The sequence below is a fragment of the Gorilla gorilla genome, chromosome 1, assembly GCF_029281585.2.
Source record: "Gorilla gorilla gorilla isolate KB3781 chromosome 1, NHGRI_mGorGor1-v2.1_pri, whole genome shotgun sequence".
Lineage (NCBI taxonomy): Eukaryota > Metazoa > Chordata > Mammalia > Primates > Hominidae > Gorilla > Gorilla gorilla.
The window spans coordinates 81,714,175-81,734,182 of record NC_073224.2 but is presented as its reverse complement, the minus strand read 5'-3'; the positions used below and the strand labels follow the sequence as shown (position 1 = coordinate 81,734,182).

The following is a 20,008-nucleotide window of genomic DNA, read 5'->3' as shown; positions in this document are numbered from 1 at the left end:
CCAGCTCAGTGGGTAATTGTCAGCCCTTCTACCCAGCTCCCGGGGTTTATCGCCTCAGGCATGGCCCTGGTATCTGTGTGCAGAAGCACACCTGTCAACTCCTCTTTCCCATCTTAGCAACCTCCTTCCTCTCAGGCCAATTCCCAGTGCTAAGAACCTGGTTACCCTTCCTCCTTGTGTTTCCAGCAGCTACAATAACAAATAGTCACGAAACATTATCCTCTCACATTTCTGGAGGTCAGAAGTCTAAAGCCAGGCTGGCAGCAGGGCTGCGCTCCCTCCAAAGGCTCTAGGGGAGAATGCTGTCTTGCCTCTTCCTCCTCCAGCCTCTGGTGACTGCTGGTGTTCCTTTGCTTGTGGCAGCAGCATCCAATCTGTGCTTCTGTTCTCACCCAGCCTGCTTTCCTGTGTGTGACTCTGTGTTATTTTCTGTCTCTGAATAGAACCTTCTCATTTAGGGCCCATCCTAATCCAGCATGATCGTATTTCAATCTTTACCCTCATCATGTTTTAATGACCTGACTTTCAAATAAGGTCACATTCTAAGGCTGTGAGTGACATGACTTTGGAGTGGATGTCATTCACTCCACCGTACTCATCTACTTTAACTTTGTCAAGACTTCAATGCAAACACGTCTACTTCTTACACCCCCTGTTTTACCTCCTTTTCCTATTTTCAACTCCCCATTCCTTTTTTCCTCATTTACCCCTTTAAGAATGACTTATAATTTGTGTGCACAAGATTTGACTATTCTGCATTTCTGAAGAGATGTACAAAGGTAAGCACATATTTATTAGAATTTCATATAGAATCAGAGGGAAGTCAAAGTCAGGAAAGGAGGGACTGATCTATTCATATACAATTCTTTTAGTATTATATTTGTATTAATTTCCTGAACCCATTTGAAAGTTCCTTAAGGAAATGTGTGGTTTTCATCTTAATATGCAAGTTCCTAGCAGAGTGTCTGGTATGTAGTAGGTACTCATAAATTAGAATGAGATGAGTCAACTTCTTACCTTTGACCGTGTCCTAACCAAACATTGCCAAACTGAATGGGAAAGGACTGGACAGGCACAAAATTCTCTCTTCATTGCTCATGGACTTGCCCCTCAAGTCCGGCCTCTATGGATACACCCTGCTAGTCTAGTATTGTAGAAGAAAATGCACTTTGATCTCACTTTTCTCAGGCATAGCAAAGACCACACTCAGAGTGATGATGGGGATAACTTTTTCTGTCTTTCAGAGGAGAGGAGCAAAAGTATCCTCAAGAGGACAATAGGGGACATGAAGGGCTTTCATGAGCCTCTCTAAAACACAGTTGTGGCTGGGCGCGATGGCTTATGCCTGTAATCCCAGCACTATGGGAGGCCGAGGCAGGTGGATCACTTGAGGTCACGAGTACAAGACCAGCCTGGCCAACATGGTGAAACTCTGTCTCTACTAAAAATACAAAAAAAAACTTAGCCGGGTGTTGTGGCACACACCTGTAGTCCCGGCTACTGGAGAGGCTGAGGCAGGAGAATCGCTTGAACCCGGGAGGCAGAGGTTGCAGTGAGCTGAGATTGCGCCACTGCACTCCAGCCTGGGCAACAGAGTGAGACTCTGTCTCAAAAAAATAAATAAATAAAAGTCAATAAAACACAGTTGTAAAGCATATGTCTTGTCCCTCTAATAAGAAAGCCAAGTCCAGAGGCCAGAGGTGAAGCCCGACCTCTGTGTTTCTAACATCAAGGATGCTGCCCTGCCCAGGACCAACACCCAGCAAACTTTGGATGATGTCAGTAAGGTGATGTTCACCAACATCTTCAACAGCGGGCTGAAGGCCAAGCAGACATGGTCACTCTGCAGTCCTCTGGAAGGCCCAAGAGAGCCCTTGCCTGCTACCTGAATAGATGAGGACCTCCGGAGCTACCTGGCCTTTGTGGATTCCAGACCTCCTGCATCAGCTGAGCTCCAGGAGAGCCCCAGCAGTGCTCTCTTTTCCTGCTGCCTCGGTGCTCAAGACAATGGTCTTTTTGAGTGTCCAGCTGATTCTGTTGCTCACTTACCATTGTGTGGGTGCCTCTCTCATCCCTTGCGCAAGGAAAGCCTACACTTTGAGGTTTTGAATCTCTCTCAGTGACCTTCAAGGCACTCCCTCCCAGCTGCCTGTGGCCCAGGCTGAAACACAATGTTTCATGTGGTTTCAGGGATGAGGTCACACCCATTTTCTTTGCAATATCCTTAACAAATTTTCATTTGTGGGAAATAAAGAGTAGATAGGAAAGCAGCCTTTTCTTTCACATAATTTCTCCTTATTCTCTTTTCTTTTTCGTCTTCCTGGTTTTTCTAAATTCCAACACCATCTAATGAAAAGGGAAAATGTTACTAATAGCAATTTAGCTTAAATGCATTGCTTTTAGTAGCCATGGGGACAAAAATATCAAAGAGCCATAAGTTAATAGGATTCAAGAGTAGAAAACTTCTGCAAAGCTACAGGGCACATCCTGATGATACCAGCACAAAGCTGATGTCCCTTTTCTGCAGAAGATACACAGTACAGGTGAGTCTGCAGGTCACCCAGCAGCCCTAGAGCAGTAGAAGTGTGTATCATGTTATTATGTCTGTAGTCCATGCTGAGGCCTGGGAAGGAGCCAGAGACAGCACGTTCCCTTTACATTCCATGTTTGCCAAAAAGACCCTCTCCACAGCTTTCTCCCAGGGCCTGATCTAGAAAACCCAGAGATCCTTAAGTTCCACCCATCCCTTGCCTTCAGGCTAACTGCTGCTAGAGTAAGAAAAATGTCCCTGAATGTGCCGGGTCTCCTGCTGGGAGTATCACTTGTCAGTCAAATCAGGTGAATTAGCATTTTGTCCCAATTTACTTTAGAAAAGAAAATGAAAACTAGATGCATTTTTGTATCCTTTGCTTTGTGTTGTCAATAAAGAGCTAAAATAATTTTTCTGTGTTATTCACTAATTGTTTCCTGTTTTGTCTCTGAGGGTGGAATTCATGCCATAATACTCTCTGGGGTTTCTCACAGCACACAGCACAAGCCTGAGGCACATCGTAGGCATTCAGCATTCAATAAACCCCTTTTTGATCAAATGGTTTACAGGATTGAGTTCTACTTGCTGGACCTCTGCTTTCGGTATTCCATTTGGGTTTTTTTTTTTCCTCTCCCTTGGATATAATTCATAGTGAATTGATACCCTTGGTATCTCTGTTCTATATGAGGAGAAGAAGAGAGAAAAAAAATATGATGGTAACTACCTAAATCACTCAATTTGCATACGACACAAGCTGCGGGGTCATGTTTTAATGTTCATTAGAATCCTGTACAGCACTGAGAAATCTAGTGTTAATTTCTTAAATGATACATGAAGAAGACAAACTATCATGAATGCATTTACTCCTCTCATAGGACTACAGATCAATACTTTGTTAATATTGACTTCCTTCTGTATTAGTCCATTCTCACGCTGCTATAAAGGACTGCCCGAGACTGGGTAATTATAAAGGAAAGAGCTTTAATTGACTCGTAGTACTGCAGGGCTGGGGAGGCCTCAGGAAACTTAGAATCATGGTGGAAGGGGAAGCAAACACATCCTTCTTCACATGATGGCAAGAAGGAGAAGTGCCGAGCAAAAGGGGGAAAAGCCCCTAATAAAATCATCAGATCTCATGAGAACTCACTCACTATCACGAAAACAGCATGAGGGTAACCACCCCTGTGATTCAATTACCTCCCACTGGGTCACTCTCATGACACATGAGGATTATGGGAACTACAGTTCAAAATGAGATTTGGGTGGGGATGCAGCCAAACCATATTACGTTCTATTACAGGGAGTGCTAATTTTTCTCTCCCTCTAGAAATGTAAACTCCATAAGGGCAGGGATGATGATGAAGAGTCTATGCTATTTTGTTCAATTCTGTATCCCCAGTTCATAGAACAATCCCTAGCACATGGTATGCACACTCAATAAATATTTGTGGAAAGACTGAATAGGATTTATGTTACGTGTGGTATAATCTCACAGATTATGGTAATCAGCAAAGTAGAAATTAGACTCATCTCATATGTCTGAAATCTGTCCTTGGGGTTTGACATCAGGCTGTGACTCCCACTTGGGTTTGAGTTGGGATTCTGTACAAAACCTCAGCCCCATGCTTTAGGTAACCACAGGGTCTGCTTCTGGAAGAGAAGAAGTGTTTCAGTAATGAAGGGAAATGGTGACCCATAGGAAAAGCTGATGTAATGGAGATGAGGGAACAGACCCACACGTGGATACTTCCCTACTGAATACATTTGTGTATGTGGATGTCCATAGCTACCACAGAGGCCGTTCACAGTGTCCTCTTTCTCCCCTTTGCTTCACTTGGTTATTCTTTACCCCTCTACAGTAATAGTTTGAGTTTTGATTCATGTTGATTTTATTTATTGACAGAGTCTCACGGTGTCACCCAGGCTGAAGTGCAATGGCATGATCACGACTCACTGCAGCCTCAACCTCCCTAGGCTCAGATGATCCTCCCACCTCAGTCTCCCAAGTGGCTGGGACATGCCTGGCTAACTTTTGTATTTTTTTGTAGAGACAGGATTTCTTCATGTTGCCCAGGCTGGTCTCGAACACCTGGGCTCAAGTCATCTGCCCACCTCAGCCTCCCAAAGTGCTGGGATTGCAGGTGTGAGCCACTGTGCCTGGCCCATGTTGATTTTAATACTTAGAAAGAATCAAAGAAGATTGACGCTAGTCACTGTTAATGATGTTTTTTGGGTTACTACATCTTAGCCATCTTTGTTTCCTCTGAGAACATATAGACCTCTCAGATATAGACATGAGTTTGTTAACCTTGCAGTGCACTAATGAGGCTGAAAGATCATCAGCTCCATTTTTCACATGGTGAGACCAAAGCACAAACACTTACCTGGGGCCAAGAAAGCCTGTTCTGCTATTATGGTCTTTTATCCTGGTGCCCAGGCCTTCTTGACCTCGTATTGCCAGAATGCAGTAGGATTTTGACTTGTCCCTACTATCTGATGGAGAAAAGGATGAATCCCATGGTTCTAACAGTATCTTTTTTTTTATGCTGTACATTTATTATCACTGGAATAAAAGCCTGGGCAAAAGAGACCAACTATAAAGCTCTTTGAATTTAGTACTTGTCAGTCCCTACAGGGAAACAGAGGGTGTCAGAGAAAAATGAACTGGTGGAGATTATGCAGCCTCAAAAGGTTTTTAAATAATGAGTGATCTCTGGTCTATACATTGCAGTGTAAATTCCAGATGCTTGAATTTTCAAGTTTTCAGTCCTGAGGGTGGGATGTAGTATGAGTTACAGACTCTGGAGCCAGACTGTGTTGGCTCCACCATCTGCTTGCCCTGGGACCTTGAGCAAGTTACACGACCCCTCTGTGTGTAAGAGTCTAAACCTGCAATACTCCTCACCTCACTGGGCTGCTGTGGGGATTAAAGGATTTAGCAAAATTCATACTTAAAGCACTTAGAATAGCAACTAGCACACAGTGAGTATTGAACAAATGCTCTATGATGAGCATAACGATGGTGATTTCTCATTCTAACTGGGGCTACAAGTATACTTTTCTCTCATTTTGTCTAATGTCATAAAATGGCCGTTTCTATAACTTATTGACATTCAGATTGCTGGATTTTACCCCCAAATGAAGCTCTTTGGATATTTCCAGCAAAGGAAAAGAAGAGGAAGAAGATTTAGGAAGAAAGCAGAGGAGTGTTCACAGACATAGTAGAAAAAATAATTAATTCTTGAATTCACTCAAGAATTAGGATTCGCCTTTATTAAGTATCTGCCATATGCAAAATATTGTGCAGGGATGTGGAGGGTGCATATCACACACGTGTACATGCGTATGCATGCATGTACACAGTATTGTTCCTGCTCTCAAAGAACCTATACCCATCTCCTCCAGGAGGCTTTCCTCGGGACTCCAAGCAAGGTTAGGATTGCTCCTCTGTTTGCTCCTAGCACCCTGCACTCACCTCCGGCACTCATGTATTATTAGGCTTTGTAATCGCCTGCTGTCTAGAAACCAGTGAGCTTCAGGAGCTTACAGATCATGTCTTCTTGGCTTTTGTAGCACCCAGAAGTAGCTCACTGAACAGGGCAGGACTGGACAGAGCTGGTAGAGGCTGTCTCTTTGGTGTAGATCTTCCTCTTCTTCCATTGGCTTTGGTGCCATACCTTTAGCCTTAGACCTACCTTACTTTTAGGACTAATTGTTATCCTTGACCCCTTCTTGATTCCTCTTCACCTGTGAGCTTCTTTCTTTGCCTCTTTGATCCCACTGGAGACACTAGGCCTCACCACAAAGCCAAGAGAAAGAAGAGGCCTGTCTTCTCTCACTGGGAAGGAAGTGTAGAGGGCTCAGCTCACCCACAGCTTCTTGAGCTTCAGGAGATCAAGGCTGTGCAGGCTCTGGCTTTTGCATCCCTGGAGGTGGTCTCTCTCTTTAAGATTTCTCTGCCTATTCACTTACCTTCCACTGGGAAGAGGAACCCAGTGTGGAGTGAAACTGGGGGCTAGGGGGAAGGTTGGCCAAAGCTTTGATCAAAGAGCTTCCCCATCAGCTGTGTTTACCTTGCTCTTTGTTCTCTGTCTCCCCAGGCAGGTTCTCAAGCACAGAGTTCTCAGGCCAGCCATTCCTGGGGCAGCAGATGGATCTAGTTCATCTCTCAGTTGAGTCTCTGCAGCTTCTGGCTTCTGTCAGTGTTCAGAACTTTGGGACTATTTGAAAGCAACCACACATTGTGTGTCTGCAACGTGTTTATGCCAAGCACAGTTTCATGCAGATGTTCATAAACACACTGCCAGTTACTAACCATCTTTCTGTCAGTCTGAATTGCTATTTGCTTTTCCAGTTCAAACAGATAGGCACATACTCTGGTGACATACAGGTTCCCTAATACACGCTATCCACTAAGACGTCAGCTGAGGTGCCTTCCCCCACATTCATGCTCACACACTCTCCATGCACCCCAATGTCTTCTGCACAGACCCGCCTCATCTCTGTCTCCCTGTGTGGTTATGTTTAGCCAGATCCTTCCTTTGTAATTGTTTTTGAAGCTTAGTTTTAAACCTCTCCCAAAACCACAGTGGCATGGTAGAAGGTAAGGCTGCCAAAGTTTAAGAGAGTCATGATGTCTGCTTTCCCCTTGCCTCAGGCCATCTTCTTCTTGTGGAACATTGTAATGGAAAGGTGCACGGATCTTTTTCTGCACTTGCCTGACGACTCCTTCTGGAACATAAACAAAAAGTTCCATGGTCCATGTGGCGCCAGAGCTCTACAACAGAGGCTCATGGTAGAGGCTATTGGATGAGCCGTGGTTAGTTTTGGACTTGGCTAGACCAGCAGGATTCCTGGGGGATGTTTTTCTGTCCTCTGTCATTGCTGAAGGTCTGATTAGAAGAACCAAGCAAAATAATGACAGCTCTTGAAATTCTGGGTTTTACTCTTCAGCTTATCGAAGTCAGTGGTGATTTGGTTTATATGACATATTTTTTGATGAGAAATATATTCTTAAAAGGTCATGCTCTACTTCCTTCCTCCAAATCTCAGATTCTGGACCCTTGGCCCACATTGTTTTTTAATTCCCCTGCAGGGCTGGGAGGCTCAGCCGGCAATAGCCAGCACATCCAGTACACCCATCATCACTACTCATCATGGAGGAGCTGGGTAAAGAGTCAACCTCTTCCCTGGGATTTATTTTATTTTTTTTTTATTTTAAAAATATTTTTATTTTACTTTTTGCGGGTTTTAGTAGGCATATATATTTATAGGGTACATAAAATGTTTTGATACAGGCATACAATACATAATAGTCACATCATGAAAAATGGGGCATCCATCCCCTCACACATTTATCCTTTGTGTTACAAACAATCCAATTATACTTTTTCAGTTATATTAAAATGTACAATTAAATTGTTATTGACTGTAGTCACCCTGTTGTGCTATCGAATACTAGGTCTTATTCTTTTTTTCTTTCTCTGTCACCCAGGCTGGAGTGCCGTGGTGTGATTTTGGCTCACTGCAACCTCTGCCTCCTGGGTTCAAGCAATTCTCATGTTTCAGCCTCCATAGTAGTTGGGATTACAGGTGTGTACCACTACATTTGGCTAATTTTTGTATTTTTAGTAGAGACGGGGTTTCGCCATGTTGGCTAAGATGGTCTCGAACTCCTGGCCTCAAGTGATCTGCCCACCTCGGCCTCCCAAAGTGCTGGAATTACAGACATGAGCCACTGCACTCAACTTTATTCATTCTTTCTAACTTTTTTGTACCCATTAGTCATCCTCTGATTTTTAGATCCCAGAAATAAGTGAGAACATGCAATGTCTGTTTTTCTGTACCTGGCTTATTTCACTTAATATAATGACCTCCAGTTCCATCCACGTTGTTGCAGATAACAGAATTTCATTCTTTTATTATGGCTGAAGTACTCCATATATGTACCATATTTTCTTTATTCATTCTGTTGACGGACACTTAGGTTGCTTCCTAATCTTAGGTATTGTCAACAGTGCTGTAGTAAATATAGGAGTGCAGATGCCTTTTTGAAATACTGATTTCCTTTCTTTAGGGCATCTACCCAGCAGTGGGATTGCTGGATCATATGGTAGCTCTATTTTTAGTTTTTTGAGAAAACTCCAGACTGTTATCCATAGTGGTTGTACTAAATTACATCCTCACCAACCATGTACAAGGGTTCTCTTCTTTCTATATCCTTGCCAGCATTTGTTATTGCCTGTCTTTTGGATATTAGCCATTTTAACTGGGGTGAGATGATATTTCATTATAGTCTTGATTTGCATTTCTCTGATGATCAATGATGTTGAGCACCTTTTCATATGTCTGTTTGCCGTGTATATGTCTTCATCTGAGAAATGTCTATTCAGCTTTTTGCCCTTTTAAAAATTGGATTATTAGATCTTTTCCTATAGAGTTGTCTGAGCTCCTTATATATTCCAGGTATTAATCCCTTATCAGATGGGTCGTTTGCAAATGTTTTCTCCCATTTGTTGGGTTGTCTCTTTACTTTATTGATTGCTTCCTTTGCTGCACAGAAGCTTTTTAACTTGATGTGATCCCATTTGTCCATGTTTGCTTTGATTGTCTGTGCTTGTGGGATATTACTCAAGAAGTCTTTTCCCAGACCAATGTCCTGGACATTTTCCCCAATGTTTTTTTGTAGTAGTTTCATAGTTTGAGGTCTTAGATTTAAGTCTTTAAACTATTTGGAATTGATTTTTGTGTATGGCAAGAGATAGAGGTCTACTTTCATTCTTCTGTGTATGGATATCCAGTTTTCCCAGCACCGTTTATTGAAGAGGCTGTCTTTTCCCCAGTGTGTTCTTTGCACCTTTGTAAAAAATAAGTTCACTGTGGGTGCGTCAATTTGTTTCTGGGTTCTCTATTCTGCTCCATTCGTCTATGTGTCTGTTTTTATGCCAATACCATGCTGTTTTTGTTACTTTAGCTTTGTAGTATAATTTTTAGTCGAGTAATGTGATTCCTCCAGATTTGTTCCTTTTATTTTGGATAGTTTTGCTATTCTGGGTCTTTTGTGGTTGCTTATAAATTGTGCGATTGTTTTTTCTATTTCTGTGATGAATGTCTCTGGTATTTTGATAGGGATTGTATTGAATCTGTAGATTGCTTTGGGTAGTATGAACATTTTAACAACGTTGATTTTTCCCATTAATGAACATGGAATATCTTTCCATTTTTTTGGTGTCTTCTTCAGTTTCTTTAATCGGTGTTTTATAGTTTTTATTATGGATGTCTTTCACTTCTTTGGTTAATTCTTAGGTTTTTTTGTGAACTACAGAATTTATTAAATAAGAAGGCTATCAATTGGAAAAGGAGGGAAAAAAAGTTTAAAAAAATCTATAGGAAAAAAGGCATTTAGTACTCGTGGCCTTCTGTCTGCGGGAGGCGGTGAGAAAGGCAGCTGGGACCTCACAGACCCGGGTGGGCTCTGCACATACTTGAAATTCCTGAATTCTAAACTGCATTGTACAAAATGCCACTTGAAACGTCCACCAGAACCCCCAGCCAAAGAGGCGCATCTGGACAGCTTCACAGCACAGAATGTGTGACCTTGGTCCCCGTGGGTCCTGGGGAGGACAGCAGCAGCCACGCGGTGGCCCCTGCGCACTCGGTCCATGACTGCACGCACCGCCCGCTGGGGCCACAGGAGTGACCTGGGAGCCAGAGGGAGCCCTGAGTGTCGGCGTAAGGCATAGGTCCCTGCCCAGGATCGCCGTCTCAGAGGCACATTTAGTGTTTGTTCTACTTACGAAATCAAGGACAATCAATTGTACTTATCTTACAACTGATGTTCTGGGATGGGACTGGAAAACACTGATTCCAGAACCGCTCTTTTTCTTAAAATCTTTGGCTTTTATGACAGTGTCTTCCTCATTAGAATCTGTAAGATCGCAGGAATTTCGCCAAGAAGGGCTGCATAGAAACCACAGAGGCAACTCGGTCGGCCAGGGCTGCTCCCATTGCGGTGGCCAAGAACTGGCTGAGGTCACGACACTGGACCCTTGCGATAAACACTTTACTCTGGGTAAAGACTGCATATTTAAGGACACAACTGCACATTTAGATCAAGCGGTGGTGATTTCAGGGCATACAAGGAGCTTCATGCTGAGAACACCCAGGGGTCCTCAAGAGTCTTCCTCCTCGTCTTTAATTTCAGAAATTCTGTCTACAGATTTAAGGATTTCGGCAACCAGATTCACTGCCTCAGCTCCGGAAACCAGTTGCTTAATGGAAGCCTGTGCGCTGTTCATGACTACCCGGAGGTTCTGCAAGGCCACGTCGGCGTTCTGCTTCACCACTGTCAGGCTGGCGCCCTGGCCGCACTGCAGGGCGTCATTCTCTCGCTGGAAGTTGGAGACCTGCGCCTGGAGCAAATTGATTTCCGGTTTCAGTTTCACGACCTGGTTTTCTGCCTTTACAGCCCGTTTGGTCATCAGCTCCAGGTTCTGCTCCAGTTTCTGCTCCACCTGCTGAACCACCGACTCCAAGTCGTGGTAGTCGCTTTCCTCATTGATCATTTTTGCTTCTAATTTCCGCTCAAGTGTCCTCACCATTTCTGTTTGAGCTTCAGAGAAGCTCTGAACCTCATTCAGCTTTCTTCTCAGCTTAGAATTTTCATCTTTCAGTGCTTCATAACTTATCTGCAGCGTCCGCAGGTGCCTGTCTCCCAGAGACTCTCCATGAGCCGCAAAGTCTGCGCTAGGACTCCCTGCCAGAGAGGCCGGAGGCACGAGAATCAGTGCCACTCAACGCCCACGGGGGCAGAGACTGAGGCCCTGCCAGCTCCGACGGGGTGGAGAAAAAGGAAAGGTGTGTGCTGCAGGGCAACGTGGCGGCAGGGACCCTCTCGGGGTGAGTCTGCTCGATGGCGGACGGCAGGTAGGCCCCACTCCGTCTGGTGTCCTCATCCTCCTCCTTATCCAGGAGGTCACCGGCCCCTGTCGGGTCCTCGAAAAATGGCTGCTGATACTCTAGGCCATACCCCCCGGTTTGGGAGGGTGAGGAGTTGTGGTCAAGTCCCAGTGAATGCCTCGAGGCTTCCTTTGCATAAATTCTGCTGGCTGGGTCCTCTTTTGACAGGCGGAGGTTCTTGGTCTTCAGAAACTCTTTAAAGAAGAATGGATTTGCCTCTTCAAGATCTTCAAATTTGTCATCGTCGGGAATGGCGAGGCTCCGGGCTCGGGACAGCGGGGTGGCGCCCGGGCGGCGCGGGTAGCCCGACATCGCCGCGGGCCCGGCGGGGCAGGACCTGCCTGGCCCGGCAGCGGCGGCTCCATGGCCCGGGCTCTGCCAGTGCCGCGGCCCGTGTAGCCGCCCCAGTCGCCCACCGCTCGGCCGCCCCCGCTCCTCCGAGCCTCTCCATTTCTTAGGTATTTGATTTTATTTGTAGCTATTATTAGATGGGATTACTTTTTAAATTTCTTTCTCAGATTTCACTGTTGGCATATAGAAATGCTACTAAAAATGCTAATTTTTGTATATTGATTTCCTGTTCTGCAGCTTTACTGAATTTATCAGTTCTAATAGTTTTTTGGTGAAGTTTTCAGGTTTTTCCAAATGTGAGATCATATCATCTGCAAGCAAAGGTAATTTGACTTCTTCCTTTCCGATTTGGATGCCTTTTATTTCTTTCTCTTGTCTGATTGCTGTAGCTAGGACTTCCAGTACTATGTTGAATAACAGTGATGACAGTGGGCATCCATGTCATTCTCCAGGTCTTACGGGAAAGGCTTTTTGTTTTTCCCCATTCCGTATGATACTAGCTGTGGGTCTGTCATACATGGCTTTTATTATGTTGAGGTATGTTCCTTCTATATCTGGTTTTTTGAGGGTTTTTATCATGAAGGGATGTCGAATTTTATCGAATGCTTTTTCAGCATCAATTAAAATGATCATATCATTTTTGTCCATTCTGTTGATATGATGTATCACACTGATTGATGTGTGTATGTTGAACTATTCTTGCATCCCAGGGATAAATTCCACTTGGTCATGATAAATGATTTTTTTTTTTTTTTTGAGACGGAGTCTCTCTCTGTCACCCAGGCTGGAGTGTAGTGGCGCGATCTCGGCTCACTGTAAGCTCCGCCTCCCGGGTTCACGCCTTTCTCCTGCCTCAGCCTCCCGAGTGGCTGAGACTACAGGTGCCTGCGACCACGCCCGGCTAATTTTTTGTATTATTAGTAGAGACGGGGTTTCACCGTGTTAGCCAGGATGGTCTTGGTCTCCTGACCTCGTGATCCGCCCGCCTTGGCCTCCCAAAGTGCTGAGATTACAGGCGTGAGCCACCACGCCCAGCTGATGAATGATCTTTTTAATGTATTGTTGAATTTGGTATGGTAGTAGTTTGTTGAGGATTATTGCACCAATATTAATCAGATATTGGCATGTAGTTTTCTTTTTTTTTGATGTGTCTTTGTTTGGTTTTGGTATCATGCTAACCTCAGAATGAGTTTGTAAGTATTCCCTCCTCCTCTATTTTTGGAATAGTTTGAATAGGTTTGGTATTATTTCTTCTTTAAACGTTTGATAGAATTCAACAGTGAAGCTAAGTCCTGCGCTTTTTATTACTGGGAGACTTTTTATTATGGTTTCGATCTTGTTGCTTGTTATTGATCTGTTCAGGTTTTGGATTTCTTCATGGTTCAACCTGGGGAGGTTGTATGTGTCTAGGAATTTGTCCATTTCTTCTAGATTTTCCAATTTATTGGCATATAGTTGTTCATAGTAGCCACTAATAATCTGTTGAATTTCTGTGGTAACAGTTGTAATGCCTCCTTTTTCATTTCTGATTTTATTTGTTTGTTTATCTTCTTTTTCTTAATCTGGCTAAAGGTTTGTCTTTTTTTTTTTTTTTTTTTGAGACAGAGTCTTGTTCTGTCACCCAGGCTGAAGTGCAGTGGCATGATCTCGGCTTGCTACAACCTCTGCCTCCCAGGTTCAAGTGAATCTCTTGCCTTAGCCTCCCAAGTAGCTGGGATTACAGGCATGGACACCCCGCCCAGCTGATTTTTGTATATTTTATAGAGACAGGGTTTCACCATGTTGCCCAAGCTTGCCTCAAACTCCTGACCTCAAGTGATCCTCCTGCCTTGGGCTCCCAAAGTGCTGGGATTACAGGCATGAGCCACCACACCCAGCCTCTATTTTGTTTAACTTTTTAAAAAACCAACTTTTTGTTTCTTTTATCTTTTGTATTGTTTTCTTCATTTTAATTTTATTTATTTCTTCTCTGATCTTTATTATTTCATTTCTGCTACTAATTTTGGGTTTATTTTGCTCTTGCTTTTCTAGTTCTTTAAGATGCATTGTTAGGTTGTTTATTTGAAGCTTTTCTTCTTTTTCAATGTAGGCACTTTTAACTATAAAATTCATTCTTAGTAGTGCTTTTACTATATCCCATAGTTTTGGTATGTTGTGTTTTCATTATCATTTGTTTTAAGAAATTTTCAAATTCCTTCTTAATTTCTTCATTGACCCACTGGTCATTCAGGAGCATATTGTTTAATTTGCATGTATTTGTATAGTTTCCAAAATTATTCTTGTTATTGATTTCTAGTTTTATTCCATTGTGGTCAGAGAAGATGCTTGATATTATTTCAATTTTTTTAGTGTTTTAAGACTTGTTTTGTGACCTAACATGTGATCTATCCTTGAGAATGATCCACGTGCTGAGGAGAATGTGTATCCTGCAGCCGTTGGATGAAATATTCTGTAAATATCTATGAGAACCATTTGGTCTATAGTGCCGATTAATGTTTCTTTGTTTATTTTCTGGCTGGAAGATCTGTCCAACGCTGAAAGTGAGGTGTTGAAGTCTCCAGCTATATTGTATCAGGGCCTATCTCTCTCTTTAGCTCTAACAATATTTACTTTATATATCTGGGTGCTCCAGTGTTGGGTATACATTTATTCAAAATTGTTATCTCCTCTTGCTGAATTGACTTATTTATCATTTTTTTTTTGAGCAGAGTCTCATTCTGTTGCCCAGGCTGGAGTGCAGTGGTGCAATCTCAGCTCATTGCAACCTCCACCTCCTGAGACCCCTTTATAATTGTATAGTGACCTTGTTTGTCTCTTCTTATAGTTGTTTTTTTCTTGAAATCTATTTTGTCTGATAGAAGTATAGCAACTCCTGCTCTTTTTTTTTTGTTTCCATTGGCATGGAATATCTTTTTTCATCCCTTTATTTTCAGTGGATGTGTGTTCCCTGGCATTTAAGGATCTCCAGCATCTGGCTCCTACTTGTCACTCAATGTATTGCTCACTTCTTATAACTCTTGCCTTGATTAAAATGATGCTCCGTGTTTCATATAATTTCCTGATATTCTCACCTTTCTGACAATTCCTTTTCAATTTCCTTTTAGGGCACCTTTTCCTCATAAATATCAGTTTCCCAAAAGTTTTGATGTTGGTCTTTTTCTGCCCTTTTCTTCTTATGTATGTTCTTATTTACCTGGATGGCTTTACTATAATCACCAAGTCCATATCTTTGTCTACATCTAGAAATCTCTCCTGAATTCTAGACCTGGATAATTGCGTATATTTTTGATGTCTCAATGGGCACTTCGAACTCAACTTGTCCAAAACCGAATTCAGTTTTTTTCCTTGAGCTTAGTTCACTTTCTGTATTTTTAGTCTAAAAGAATGACCCACAAGCCAAAATCTGGGATTCACCCTGCGTTTCTTCCCACTCCTTACTTCTCATCTGAAATTGCAACTTATCCCTCCCTCTAACAATCGCCATCTCCATCTCAGAAAATTTTATCACCATACATCCAGCTGCTCAAGACGAAACTCTTGAAGTCTCCCTGATCTCTCTCTCTCTTTCCATCACTCCAGCATCTAATCCTTCAGCAAGTCCTATCGGTTCTATCTCCAAAATTTTCCCCAAGCCTCTGTTTCTTGTTGAATGAATCCAAGTAGTCACTAGGTTCTGCAGATTCTTTTCTGTAACATCTCCATAGCTCTTCCTCCCCTCCATTGCTCTGCCCTTTATTCAGTATAGGTACTCTCCATCCTTTGTCAAGATGACAATAACTGCCTTCCTACTGGTCTGTCTGTCTCCAGTCTTATACCCTGTAAAGCCATATTGATTCATTCCAATGATATTTAATGGAGGGACCACTGTGCTTGGGAAACATCTGTGATCCTGCCCTCATGGGGCTTATGTTCTGGTGGGAAAGACAGACATTCAATACTTGTAAGTATCACAAATGGTGCGAGAACCCTAGGGACCAAGAGTGTAAAAACTTGGAGAGCTAACTTAGCCTTAGGTGTCAAGCAAAGCTTTTCAGTGAAGCAAAGTTTCAGTTGAAAACTGGGGAATGAGTAAGAGGCAATTAGGAGAAGAAGAAGGTGAGGGGAAGGGTAGGGTATCCTAGTCTTTGGAACCGTCAGATGACAAAATGTGTGATGAGCCTCCTCCACGCTGTGAAAAGTTTGATGTTTCTATCTTCTTACTTGAAAATTTTTTTCTGTTAGAAAGTAATCCATACTCATTGTATGATATTTAAAAAATATGAGACATGCAGGAAAGATAGTAACATTTAATCATGTTTTTCCCATTCAGAGACAAGCATTGTAACATTGAGGTGCACATCCTTTCAGCTTTGTCTAAGCCCATATACGTTTTCGAAATGATCTGTCTACACTAAAAATCTCATCAAATTATTTCCTTTCTTAAAAAGCCTCAGTGGCTTCTCACTGTCTAGGATTCCAGTTACCTAGCCTAATGCTTAGCAATAAATGTTTGCTGAATGTAAGGCTAATTGCATGAGTGAGCGACAGAATAAATGCTTGAGTATTCATCTCCATGCACTCTTCTTCTTTTTCCTTCCCTACTCAACAAAGCCTTGTCTTAGGTTCTGACTCTACCCAAAGCCTTCTTCAAAGGCCCCAGCTCTCATGATAACACCTATCTTTAAGCACAGATTGTATTGCTCTTGAGGTCCTCAGCAAAGGTTAACTGCCTTAGAATTTATTTTTCTATAGTTACACTTAGAAATCTTTCGTGCTTAATTGTCTGTGGACAACATCATGCCATTCCTTCTGCACTCCACCGTCATCTCAGGGGTTGAAAGCCGGAGAACCACATGTCCCTGAATACTTTGCTGGCAGTGTTCCCAGTTAGATTCCACCAATGAGAGGCATTCATCTGAGATTTGGAGTAAGAAAGGCAGCAGAAGCATTTCGTCGCTCTTCTGGTTGAGGAGGCACATGTGTGGCAGAGGTTTCCTCTGAAATTTTCCTGCTTTGCTGTTGTCGGCAGCTGGAATCATCAATGATGGCTTTCTGCAGTTCCAGAAGCTCTGGATTTTCTAAAAGAGGCAAACTTGAGTTCTGACCATTGTGCCTTTGTTCCTTTCTAGCTCATTCTGTGTTAGTGCTTCTTTCTCTTGATGCCTCACCTGAACTCCCTCATGGGCTAGGGCTGTGTCCTATGCCTCTTTGTATCTCCTTATTTGGCACAGTGCTTTGCCTGGCTTAGTTCCTCAATACATATCTGATGCTGCTGAGAAAGACAGTAACATCCAATACTTCATTACTGTTGATAAAATGCCTATCTTAGTGGACAGAGCTGTATCTTTCTAGTGACTTAACCTTCTCCTCTACAGTGGTTTACTGAGGATGTGTGTACTTGTGCAATATAACAGAAGAATGTTGCAAGACAGGTGAATACCTACCAGTAACTCAGCTCACCGAAGTGATAGCACTAATTTTGCAGCACAATCAACCACCACTTGAAGAATTCTTACCAGTATTTATTAACCATCTATTCTGTAGCTAGAACTGCATTAGGCTTTGATGGGGTTGGATGCCGGGGGGAAATTACTATAAACTTGTGTCCATCTGCTAGTGCCTAGTAGGTACCATGCATGGTGCTAGATATTGAGATAATGTGGTCAATGAGCATGGCAGCTCTCTGCTCTCCAAGAGGTTACAGCCTAGTAAGTTCAATGCCTGATGGGTCTTACTGAAAAGAAGTAAGGCTGGACATTCCCCATTCTACTGTTACTCTCTGTGACCCTGGCCCAGATATCATCGAAGTCACCATGTCTACTGGGGCCCCTAGAGTTTCCAAAGACAGGGCTGTGAACCGGGCCCTGTCTGGGGTTCTCTCCAGCATGCCAGCATTTATAGCCTCCTTGACTATTGTCAAGGTCAGCATGGTCCTTTCAGGATTGCTTTCTTCTTGCTCAGCACTTCATTTACTGCAGAAAGCTGGCCTAGAAGCTCATGGCATCCGACCTTAAATATTAGGGAAAAAAAAAGAAAAGACAAGGAGAGTGGTAATGTGACTGTTGAAAGGTGGGGTTGGATGAACTTTTACAAACAGACTAGAGCAGTATTCTATGCCAGCCTGCAGGGTAGAACATATAGGGGACAGAATAACATTTAAATACTGTGTTTTGAGATTTTAAGGAAAAAGGAAAGAAATATAAAATCTACTAAGTAACTGAAGAGGTGCAGTGGTGGCCATCCCATGGGTTTAGCTAACGTTTACTGAGGGTTTACTGTGTGCCCAGCACTGTTCCAAGTGAGTTATATTAATATTCATTTAATCCTCACAAAACCTGTGGGTAGGAAGGTGCTACTATGATCCCCATTTGACAGGTCAGGCTACTGGGGCAGGAGAGAAGAACCTTGCCCAAGGCCACATCAATAAATGGTGGGACTGAAGTGTGAGTCTGGGTAGTTTGATCAAAATTAGGGGAGAAATTAAGTTTCCATCTTCTGGAATTTCTCTTGGTTCATCTGAGCTAGTCTGATCTGGCTACCCAGAGAGCAAGTGCCAAAGAAATGATAATTTTAAGAGGTAGTTGTAAAGCAGTCCTGTGGGTGTTTTCCATGACTACCGTGATCTGAGATGTTTATACTCAGGCCCCAGCAGTCACAGTTATCTCTTGGGTCTAGACATCCCCCCGCAAATGGGTATGTGTCATTTGATCATTGATCAGCCAGAAGCATCTTAGTGTGAATTGCCACATCAATTCACTTTATTTTCAAGATGTGTAGCTCAGAACAGATAGATTGTAATGGAGGGCAAGGAGAGAGAAGGGGTAAGAGAAAGGGGGCAATAGGGGTTGATTTACTCAGCATCTGCTGCAGGATGTTAGGGGGCAAAAGTCCCTTCAGAAAAACATGTGACCTTGAAACTTTAGAAGTATACCCTTGAAGATCAAGATTAAAACAAGGATAGCAGCTTTCAGTACTCCTATTCAATTTTGTGCAAAAATATAAGAATAGAAAAGAAGGGAATCAAACTGTCATTTTCACACGATATTTTTTAGAGAAACTTGTGAAAATCTACGAAAAAGTTATTAGAATTAGTAAGAGAATAAAACCAAAAATATAAGGTAACTTAGAATAAATCTAACAAAAGATATATTAAGATGCTTATGGAGAAAACTATAGAACCTTGCCAGTAGAAAATAAAACAATAATATTAAATGGAGAGATAATGAAGAATAAATGGAGAGATAGCCCACATTTGCAGATAAGAAAACTTAATGTTCTGACTGGTACACCAGTGTTTCCTATATTTGTTTGCATGAGTGGCCATAACAAAGTACCAGAGGTTGTGTGGCTTAAACAACAGAAATTTATTTTCTTGCACTTCTGGAGGCTGGAAGTCTGAGACAAAGGTGTCAGTAGGGTTGATTCCCTTGGAAGCCTTTCTCCTTGGCATATAGATGGCCAGCTGCTTTCTTTGTCCTCACCTGGTCTTTCCTCCATGCTTAGAACATAGCAACAGGAATAAATGGACTTGAGTCACATGTATCAACAGTATGGCAGACAGATCTTAGGCAGACAGACAGATCCAGGCAGATAGACAGATCCCAATGACTCCTACCTGCTGGTGTCCATCCTTTTTTTAATCCCCTCCCTTTGAGCATGGGAAGAACCTGTAACTTGATGCTAATCCATAGAATATGACAAAAGTGATGGAATAGGTCTTTATATTATATAAGACTCCGTTGTAGCAGACTAGAGCGAGAGACTTCTTATGGCCTTGAAAAAGCACGCTGCTGTGACATGAACTGCCCAGAAAGAGGGCCACGTGGCAAGGAACTGTGAGCAACTTTTAGAAGCTGAGACCCTCGGCCACACAGAATCAAGGAAATGAGTTATGCCAAAACCTTGAAGGGCTTGGAAGTGAATTCTTCTCCAGCCAGCTTCTCTAGATGAGATTGGAGCCCAGGCAGCACCTTGACTGCAACTGTGAGATCCTGAGCAAGGGACCCAGCTAAGCCACACCTGGGCTTCTGAGCCACACAAACTGTGAGACAATAAATATGTGTTGTTTTCAGCCACCACATTTGTAGCAGTTTGTTATGCAGCAATAAGAAATAAACACAAACATGGATAAAAACATAATATTGGGCCAGGTGCAATGGTTCATGCCTGTAATCCCAACACTTTGGGAGG

At 42.7% G+C, this 20,008-nt stretch overlaps 1 protein-coding gene and 1 pseudogene across 1 annotated transcript in view; one reads left to right on the top strand and one right to left on the bottom strand.

The window, feature by feature from the left end:
- TNN (tenascin N) overlaps positions 1-20,008 on the top strand; it is a 119,561-nt gene that overhangs the window by 11,837 nt on the left and 87,716 nt on the right. The gene's annotated exons all lie outside the window — the stretch shown is intronic.
- LOC101149669 (endosome-associated-trafficking regulator 1-like) lies at positions 10,612-11,823 on the bottom strand (annotated as a pseudogene).